The sequence below is a fragment of the Eretmochelys imbricata genome, chromosome 4, assembly GCF_965152235.1.
Source record: "Eretmochelys imbricata isolate rEreImb1 chromosome 4, rEreImb1.hap1, whole genome shotgun sequence".
Classification (NCBI taxonomy): domain Eukaryota; kingdom Metazoa; phylum Chordata; order Testudines; family Cheloniidae; genus Eretmochelys; species Eretmochelys imbricata.
In genome coordinates this window covers 82461405-82470476 of record NC_135575.1, presented here as the reverse complement: position 1 = coordinate 82470476, position 9072 = coordinate 82461405, and the positions used below count along the sequence as shown (strand labels likewise).

The 9072-nt window shown below is 40.9% G+C and overlaps 1 long non-coding RNA gene across 1 annotated transcript; it reads right to left on the bottom strand.

Moving 5' to 3' along the window:
- Positions 1-1467: 1467 nt before the first annotated feature.
- LOC144263600 (uncharacterized) lies at positions 1468-8056 on the bottom strand. The gene is made up of 3 exons (XR_013345836.1): positions 7826-8056; positions 6443-6552; positions 1468-2116 (listed from the first exon to the last, which is right to left on the bottom strand). It is a non-coding gene; the product is annotated as an uncharacterized LOC144263600 (long non-coding RNA).
- Between the last annotated feature and the right edge of the window lie 1016 nt (positions 8057-9072).

Genomic DNA, 9072 nt, shown 5'->3' with positions numbered 1-9072 from the left:
GAAGCAGAAGCTTTTCCCAGCTCCCAGGTGGAAGTGGGGTGGTCTGTGCACATGGTGCCAATCCCCTCTTCTTGAGGCAACAAGACAGGAACTTCCCACTCTTGGGCAGCTGAGAGCCACACTGGGCTCCCCCTCAACTAACCCCAACCCAGCAATCCATCCCCTACTCTGGAAAAAGCACAGCCTTCTGCTACCAGCTAATGTAAATAGTAACCGTCTGGGCTATAGGATCACAGGAGGAGGTTGTTGTAACTATATTTCTCCTCCCCCTCCCTCAACCTCTGATGCAGAAGATAGGGAGTAAAGAGAGAAACCTGATCTGAACCTGCTGTTCAAAGGCTCTGCCTCATTTGGGAGTAATGGTTCAGCCATCACTATTGTTATGAATAGGACAACACACCCCAGGTATTTGCAGCTCAATTTGAAAATATTTACTGTGGGCTCACAGGCAAACTTGTATCTCTGACTAGGACCTTATGGAATTGCCCTTCCTAGGAAGGAAGAGGTGGAATTTAAGATGAAGCACAAAATTTGACCTAACTTTTTTTTTTTAAATAGAAGTAATTTTGTCAAAACCAAAAAAAGTTTTGAGAAGACATCAGTTTCAGCCAATCCAGGTGACAAGTCCAGGGTTGGAAAGTTCAGAAACATGACCATTTTAATTTAAAATCTGATGTTTTGACCACTGAGTTTTGTGAAAAATTTCCCAAGGTTTTGGTTTTGTTATGTAGAAGTTTTGCAAATCAGAATGGTCAGTTTCTGTCTAGTTCTAATTGTTAGGTGAGAAATTAAATATGAAGCAGTTATGCCAACTGAACCAAAGTCAGGCCAATAAAGGTTGCTGGGAAAGTTCCTGAACGAGATAAATAGAATAAATGAATACTTGTTTAAGTTGCAGGGAGTAAGAAAAAATGGGAGGCCTGCATTCTTGCACCAGATGTTCTAGGAACAGTTTGTTGAGATAGGAGGCACTGTTTTCCACTCCCTGTTCTTGTGTTATGTCTGTTCTTAACTCCTCGTCTCCTGGTTGACATCCATACCGATAAGAAAGTTAGTGAAGCATTGCAATTTGCTAAAAGTTATCTACAATAAGGGGGTAGAGGTGCATGCATAATAGAGAAAGAGGATTTTAACTAACATAGGGGAGGGGTGGGCTGCTTTATGAATAAATCTGTGACGCAATGAAACTATCTATAAAAACGTATTAGTTTTACTTAGAAGCTGCTGGTTCTGTTTGGAGACGGGCTGCTCTCTATGGTCGTGTGCACTCTTCAATAAAGAGCTTTGTGTTCGGACCTTGCTGGTGTTGCCTGTCTCTCTCCGGTCAGACAACGAACCGTGCCGTCTGGGGGTTCGAGTCCTTGACATAATGGAATTCTATATTCAGGTAAGAGTCTTAAGGAAGTCAGCTGTCTAGCAAGAGTCACGATGCAAATATCAAAACTGCTTGTTTTGATGCCACCAATATCTGCCAAGCCAGAAACAAAGCATTTGTTTTAATTCGGACAAATTACGTACAGTGGTGTGACATCTTTATTTCTTTTAGGTGAAGTAAGTCTGTGGGACTTGGACGACTGTTCAGTTATGTCTGTCTTTACACCTGACAGCAAGATCTCCTGCCTAACAGTAGCTCTGGATAGGAAGACAATTCTTGTGGGTATGAGTGACAGCCCTGCTCTTATCATCTTGAAAAAAATTGAGTGCCAAAGTCACTGTGAATTTTACTGATCGAGACTTATTTGGAGAAGAATCTACTAGCAGTGAGGAAGAATCTGAAGAAAACTAGAGAACAACAATTAAGGAATCTAAAGATATTGATACTTAAACATTTAGTATATCTGAATTATCTACACCCATACACTGAGTAGAGCCAGGATTTCAACCAATTTGTCTTTGCCTTTGAGACTAATAATGCAACACTTAAAAGTCACATTCATCTAATGACCACAAGTTGTTGCAGCTCCAGTTACGTACAATGCATTTTAAAACTAGTAAATTGAAGTAGGTAGTTACACCAGGGATGCATCTGGCTTCCACAATTCAGCAAATGTATTCTTGCATAACAATAGTAGTCACACATATCCCAGTCCATTAATCCTTAGACATGTGACAAGATCTGAAAAAAAAGAGAATTACTCCTGTGAGTAAGTGTGACAGAGAGGCCTACTGATGGTTCACTACTGTGTCAGCGCTTGTCAGATCTGACACTCACTGTCCCACACAAACTGCTGTCATTATGTTTATCCAGAAAGTAGCATGTATTAGATCATTAAAAAACTAATAGCTCACTAACATTCTTGCATGATTAACGTATGGTTAACAGACAAAGAATTATACAGATGTGTTGGAAATGTGACTAAAATGTGTCTAAACCAGGCATGTCAGGGGAAGTTGATTAACAGGTTCTTACAGACAAAGGAAAGGGGCAACTACCTCAAGCCTGGTGTGACCCAAAGACAGTGGGCTAGGCAGTTGTATCTGAGATTACAGGAAGATCATTTGTATTGTAAAAAACACAAACTAGCATGGCATCAGCACCCAGGAGGGAAAAGGAACTTGATCTGGGGATACATTTCAGACCATCACATTTCAAAGGGTGCCTGGGCTACAAAGAGAGGGTGAGTGAACCCCTAAATTATCCTCAGCTAAGGAGTCAAAGAAACCAAGCACTTGAAGCTCTATGTGTTGGAGCCTGGCTGAAGGACTGGTGAGAGAACCTTCTTTAAAACTCAACTATTCAAAGTCTTAAGCATACAAAAATAAAAGTATCATGTCTATCCTTATTCCTTTATATGTGGTATCACTTAAACCTATGTCCTTTTGTAATAAGCCTATTTAATTTTACCAACTCAGTGCTTTGATTGAAGCAGACGGTTTGTCAACCCTAGCTAAACTGCTGTGTACTCTCTGTAAAGGAGCAGAAAACTTGATAAGGTTTTGTTGGTGCTATAGGAAGGGGGCTGAACACTGCAGACAGAGCTAAAAGGATCCTCGAGGTCCCCCTGCAAAAGAGTAACTGGGGAGGGAGGCCAACATGTGACATGCATGCTTGTATACTGGCTGTTGGTGTCAAGAGCTGTGAACCACAGCAGCAAAACATTTAAGGCACCCAGAGATGACAGACAGGCATGACTTAATCCCTTGCTGAACACCAAAGCATCGCAAAGGCCACAAAATTAAAACCAAATGGAACACGATCATCCAAACGCAAGTTAAAATAGCTTCAATCAAGAAATGTATAAGGACTCAGACAATGTAATTGTAAACTGCTAGTATTGGAAACAACTATCTTTCTTTCATATTCCTGTTTCCAAAAGTGGCATCATTCACCACTCAATTCCCAGCATTGACACTTCAAATATGAGTATTTAGTGGCTAGTTTGTCAGATACCTAAACAGTTTTACAAGCAGTGCATGGTATAGCTTGTAAAGTGACTTGGATAATTGCTGCAGCTTGAGTATGTGAAACATTTGAGCCCCATCTCAACTGCCTAGGAATTATACCTATTAATATGATCTCACCTCTTCTTCAGTTGGATATTACCCGATTGCAAACATTGTGTGTTTCCTCTTTCCTCTATTAGAATTGCAGACAGTGTAAGGGATGGAAGGTAGAAACAGAGCTACTGATTAGATCTTTGTTTTAAATGTAGGGACTTGTCAAAGCTTGCAGTTTTCCTCCTTTAACTTGTTCTCCGCTACCCTCCAAGTGATACAGAGGGTAATATATAAAGGTGGTCAGGTGAAGGCATTGTGTGACAAGCTGTAGGGTCTAAATTCCTCAGCTTCCCTGATCTGGTAACCTCTGCTGTTATTTCCCTGGTCCTTGGACCCAGCCTGGCCTACTTTCCCTCACTTCTCTTAAGCTTACTCAGTGGTAGGGAGGAAAGGGTACAAGACCCACACACGAAATCCCCAGACCTCAGTTTATTTAAAGCGGTTCTGAAATTTGAGGGCATGTGACAGGAGAGAGTAGAACATGTGTGTTGGGAGGAAGAGTATTGTTGGTTTTAATGCAAATTACGTAGCTTGTGAATGAAGTGAGACAAGCATGGAGGCTTGACATGTTAGGAAGCAGTAGATATCCCTTTAAAGGAGATAAAAATCAAGGCTCACAAGGGCCTAAACTGAGGCAGAGCATGTCTTCTTAAGGGAAATAACCACACAAGGGCAAGGAAACTGTACATTCCCCAACATGTGGTGTTTTCTGCAAAGCTGCACTTACTAATTTCCATCAACCACAGCAGGTATGGAGTGGTGCTCTCCAACCCTGTGGCTTCCTAAAATCCATAAGGAATCCTTGGATATTCTTCAAGAACTAGGGTATTAGTCAAAACCCCTTACTCCACATCCTCTCTACGCCATAGCTTTATGGCGCTTCTAACTGGTTCACTACCCACACATGCAGTGTAATCCCCTATAGCATGATGGAAGTAGAGTTCACAGCACAAGGAACTAATTTAAGATAATTTTGATACAAACAATTTGTACAAGCAAACAACACTTATGCACTTATCAATTTTGTGCATGTATATTGGTATAGTGTCAAACAAAAAATGGCAGCCATGTTGCAAAAATTGGGACATTAATGCAAAATCCAGTAAGCACAGGCAGCACAAGGGAATAAAACCTTCCCAGAAGAAAACCAGTAATTCTGCATCACTAGGAAGAATTTACCTAACCAGATGCAAAACAAAGATCCATCCCTGCCTTAGAAAAACATATGCAAGATTTAACTGTCAGGGTTCCATCAAGTCCAGAACAAAAACATGGGAATTACTGCATACAGCTAAGAGACACACGAACAATGCAGGCAGCTGAATGAGATGCTTAGCAAATCTGATGTTCAATGACACAGAGTATGGTACTGAAATATCAAAAGAATTTATTTGTAGATTCTAAATAATTCTTAATATTTGTTCTGTTAGAAGGTAGAGTTTGATTGGTTTGGATTATATTTTAATTGTCAGGCTGCCTGCAGTTTAGGATAGATACACTTCTGCTGTACAAAAGCAAAGCAAGTTTTAAAATTTATTAAGGTCTCCTCAGGCTTCTTAGACTCATCTCCAAGGAAGCAGCTGTCACCAAGCATCTTTAGAGGCTTATTTAAAAAAAGGTTGTTAGAACTGCCTATCAACCACTCACTTATCTGACACCCACTCCTTTATTACAGATGAGAAAACAGTTCCTAGTACAAGTTACTGTTAACAAGTTTTCAATCATTTTGTAGTTTTAATAGCCAGAATTTAACTGTGATGCAAAGTCGCCCCTCCGTCCCTGCCCCCCAGCTCATTATAAAGGAGGAGACTGGAGAGGTGGGGTCAAAGGAGGAGAGTATAGTGGGTTTCTATGCGCATGGTGGAGAATTTAAGTCACTTTGCCATGGACCAGGTACGGTGTTCTGAAAATAAAATGCAGTTATTTATTTTGTGTGTCTTCATTAAAGAAAATGTCAGTGTCTAGAGTTTGCACTGGGTGCTGTTTTTCTTTGGCAATAGAATTAAAATAATGAAAAGAATAAGCATCAGAAAGAGCCATAGGTCTTAAGTTAAAATGCTCCTCTTGATGGAGTGCCTGTGTAAGATCCTCCACATTAGGGAAGCAATGCCCTGCTCTGCTGAAAGAGTTAGAACAGAGTGCCGGTATTCTAGTGCAATAATCTGGATGGGCATGCACTGCAGTCAAAGACTCTGCTCACGAGGATTTTTCCCAGCCCAGCACCACATTTTGCACTTAATTCCCTGCTTATTTTATGTAACCTGCCTTAAATTTCTTCCTCCATCTTACATTTACAGGATCACATTTTATGATAAGAACTATTGTATATACTTGTTCATTAGCCCATTCGTTTATAAGCCGACCCCTCAAGATGGACAGGTAAAAAACAGCAAAAATGGTATGACCCTTTCATAAGCCAACCTTATACTTCAGGGTCAGCAAACTTTGGCTTCCAGCCCATCAGGGTAAGCCGCTAGTGGGCCTGTACATTTTGTTTACCTGGAGAGTTGGCAGGCACGGAGCCCCTCAGCTCCCAATGGCTGCGATTCGCCGTTCCCAGCCAATGGGAGCTGCAACGGCAAACTGCGGCCACTGGGAGCTGAGGGGCTCCGTGCCTGCGAATGCTCCAGGTAAACAAAACGACACTGTATTAGATATTCAATTCACTAGAGCTTAAAATCATCAAATTTTGCTATAGATCCGTTGATAAGCCGACCCCCGCTCTTTGATGCTTCACTTTTTTACCAAAAAATTTGGCGTATGTACAAGTATATGCAGTAGTTTAAATATGACTGAGAGGGTATTCAAGTTCAAACACAAGATTCACACTGATACTTCTCAAAAGTGTACAGCACATTTATATGCACTGTGAAGAACAACTGGAAGTATGAGTTCCCATACACAACATTCCCAGTTGGTTACAAGAATAGCTTAATCATTTTACCTCATTACTCTTAGTTCATTTGTGGAGAAGAGCTGTTTTCCAAGCCCAAATGAACTCAGATACTGAGCTGGGGAACACAGTACCCTGCAGTAACAGAGGAGTTGAAGACACTGAAAGTTTCCAGTGACAACCAGAGAATAAAACAGAAAGGTTAATTTTAGAATCACAGAGTATACTTAAAGTTATAGATTATAGGTTTCAGGGTGGTAGCCGTGTTAGTCTATCAGCAAAAACAACAAGGAGTACTTGTGGCACCTTATAGATCAGATGGAGTGGGTTTTAACCAAAAAAAGCTTATGTCCAAATAAATATGTTAGTCTATAAGGTGCCACAAGTACTCCTCCTTGTTTTTAGTATGGGTTATGGCACACTGCCACACATCATGATAAATCCCTGTATTTCTGAAGACTGAAGAGAGCTAAGTACAGGGAGACCCAAAATATCTTTTTTCCTGCAGCAGTTAGCTGAAAGGACTTCCATCTTCAGTATCCTTAAGTTTACTGACCTATTTCATATCCACTAGATAAAATTAGCTTGAAAGGTATGAAGTAAAAACCCCAATTCTGCAGCAGTCATGATGATTGAACCCTTTGAAACTAAGCAAATGGATATATCCTTTGGTTTTTCCAGAGAAACACTAGGAAATAGGGAGGGTATTAGACAACCAACACTTTAAGCTACCACATGACCCATTTGGTGTCCCTGCCACTAAGAAAGAACAAGGCTTCCTATATTGGCTATTCCAGGTGAGGTAAAATACATGACTGCACAAGGTGGGGCTCACTTCCCCAGTTCTTTGGCCACAAGAATTTCTGTCAGTTGAATAGTGTGCTAAATATACTCCGATTTCACAAACCATACTCCCTTTGAAGCATCATCAGCCAAAGCACGAAAAAAAGATGCACAATTGCTTAAACTGGGTTAATGTAGCATTTTGGGGTTAACTGTTCATTTCAGACCAGCACACATTACCCTTAGTAATCTGGGGACAATTGGAGGGGATATTGACATAGCTAAATGCTTTCCTAATACTATATGCTTAACATTAAACTTTTCAAAATAAAGGTTTAACTGAAATATCCAAATAGTAGGACTTTCCCCTTTCAGAATCCAAAATAAGTATGTTTTCACTAAGCTACCCACAATATCATAGCACATTTTATATAGCTAGCAATAGTATTTGAAAATTTCCTGAATACATACAGACCCACAGATTAAGACAAGCCTGTGGCGAAGTACCTGGACCATCACCCCCATTTAATTTATAATTATTTAGCTTGTGAGAGACGTGGCAATCTGCAATCATCATACGGTGCATTGGGCTTGTGGGTAAGAAAGGGGCATCTTCTCACCAATAAAAAGAGAAACATAACAGGTACTTACCAGCTAGGAAAGACAGAAGTGGCCATCTTACAAGTGGCAGCGTAAGGCTGCAACTGCTGGCTTTGCCTAATTTAGAAGGAAATTTGGAATGCAGAAGAGCATTAGGGACCAAGAAGTCACCAAGGAAGCAGGCTACTGGAGAAGTGGCTTCATGGATACTGTGAATATCAAACCCATATCATGCACCCAGTAGCTTCTGGGTCCCTCTCTTCGGAAGGCTCCTCAGACTGCCACATTCCTGGACAAATACAAGACCCACCATGAGCTTATCTTCTCCATGAGCTGCACTCCTTCCCACCTGAAAGAGACCAGCTCTTTGCACCTCCCTACTTCCCAGCCTCCCTTAGGAGTAAAGCCAGTTAGTCTGCTTTTAAACCATTATGTCTTTGTCTATACTAGATGCTAAGAGGTGTTTAAAAACCATGCTGGCTGAAGTGTTTTAAAGCAACAATCTCCTAGACTATCTAGAAAAGCCCTTGGAGGTTTCCTACAGACATCGTTGCATGTGTTACATAGAGTTGCTGGTCATATTTTCAAGCTTTTCATATATCTGGGGGATGGAAACCTTTCAATCTCACGCTCATATGACTCTGGGAGCTGCAGCCAGAGGCACACACCTATGCCTTAATCCAGGTCTGTCCATGGATATATCTTAACTCCACTAAAGTGGAGGTCAAGTTTGAGGAGCCCAGCAAAGCATGTGCAATCATATTTTGCACATCTACATAAACTTGAGGAGTTGAGTTTATCAATATTCCTCTGCCAGCACCAACTCAAGACTTGTAGAGGTAGCAGCAAGACATAGCATAGTGGCAATTGTGAAGCACAGAAATATCAGAGAAGTGATATTCCTGGGGGAATTCTGTGCCAAAAAAATAAAAAATTTTGTGCATAATATTTTAAAAATTGCGTATTTCGTCAAAACATCATAATTTTGACAGTGGGAGCCCGGACAGGGGGGCAGAGGAAATCACAAGTTCTGCAGGAAAAATTAAAATTATATGATGAATATTAATCCTGCACAAATTCTGCATTGCAGAGTGATACAGAATTCCAGTGGTGCAAGAAAAAGAGCCTCACGACAGACTAGCACTCCTGCACACCACTTAAAATCAGGACCAAAGGAAACCCCATTAGGATGCTTGCTAGAATCCTTCTACGAAAGACATGCAAAAGAAGTATACACAAGACAGTCAAGTTCAAGACTACCATAATTGCTACCCTATCCAGAAACTGACTCCCAAGTG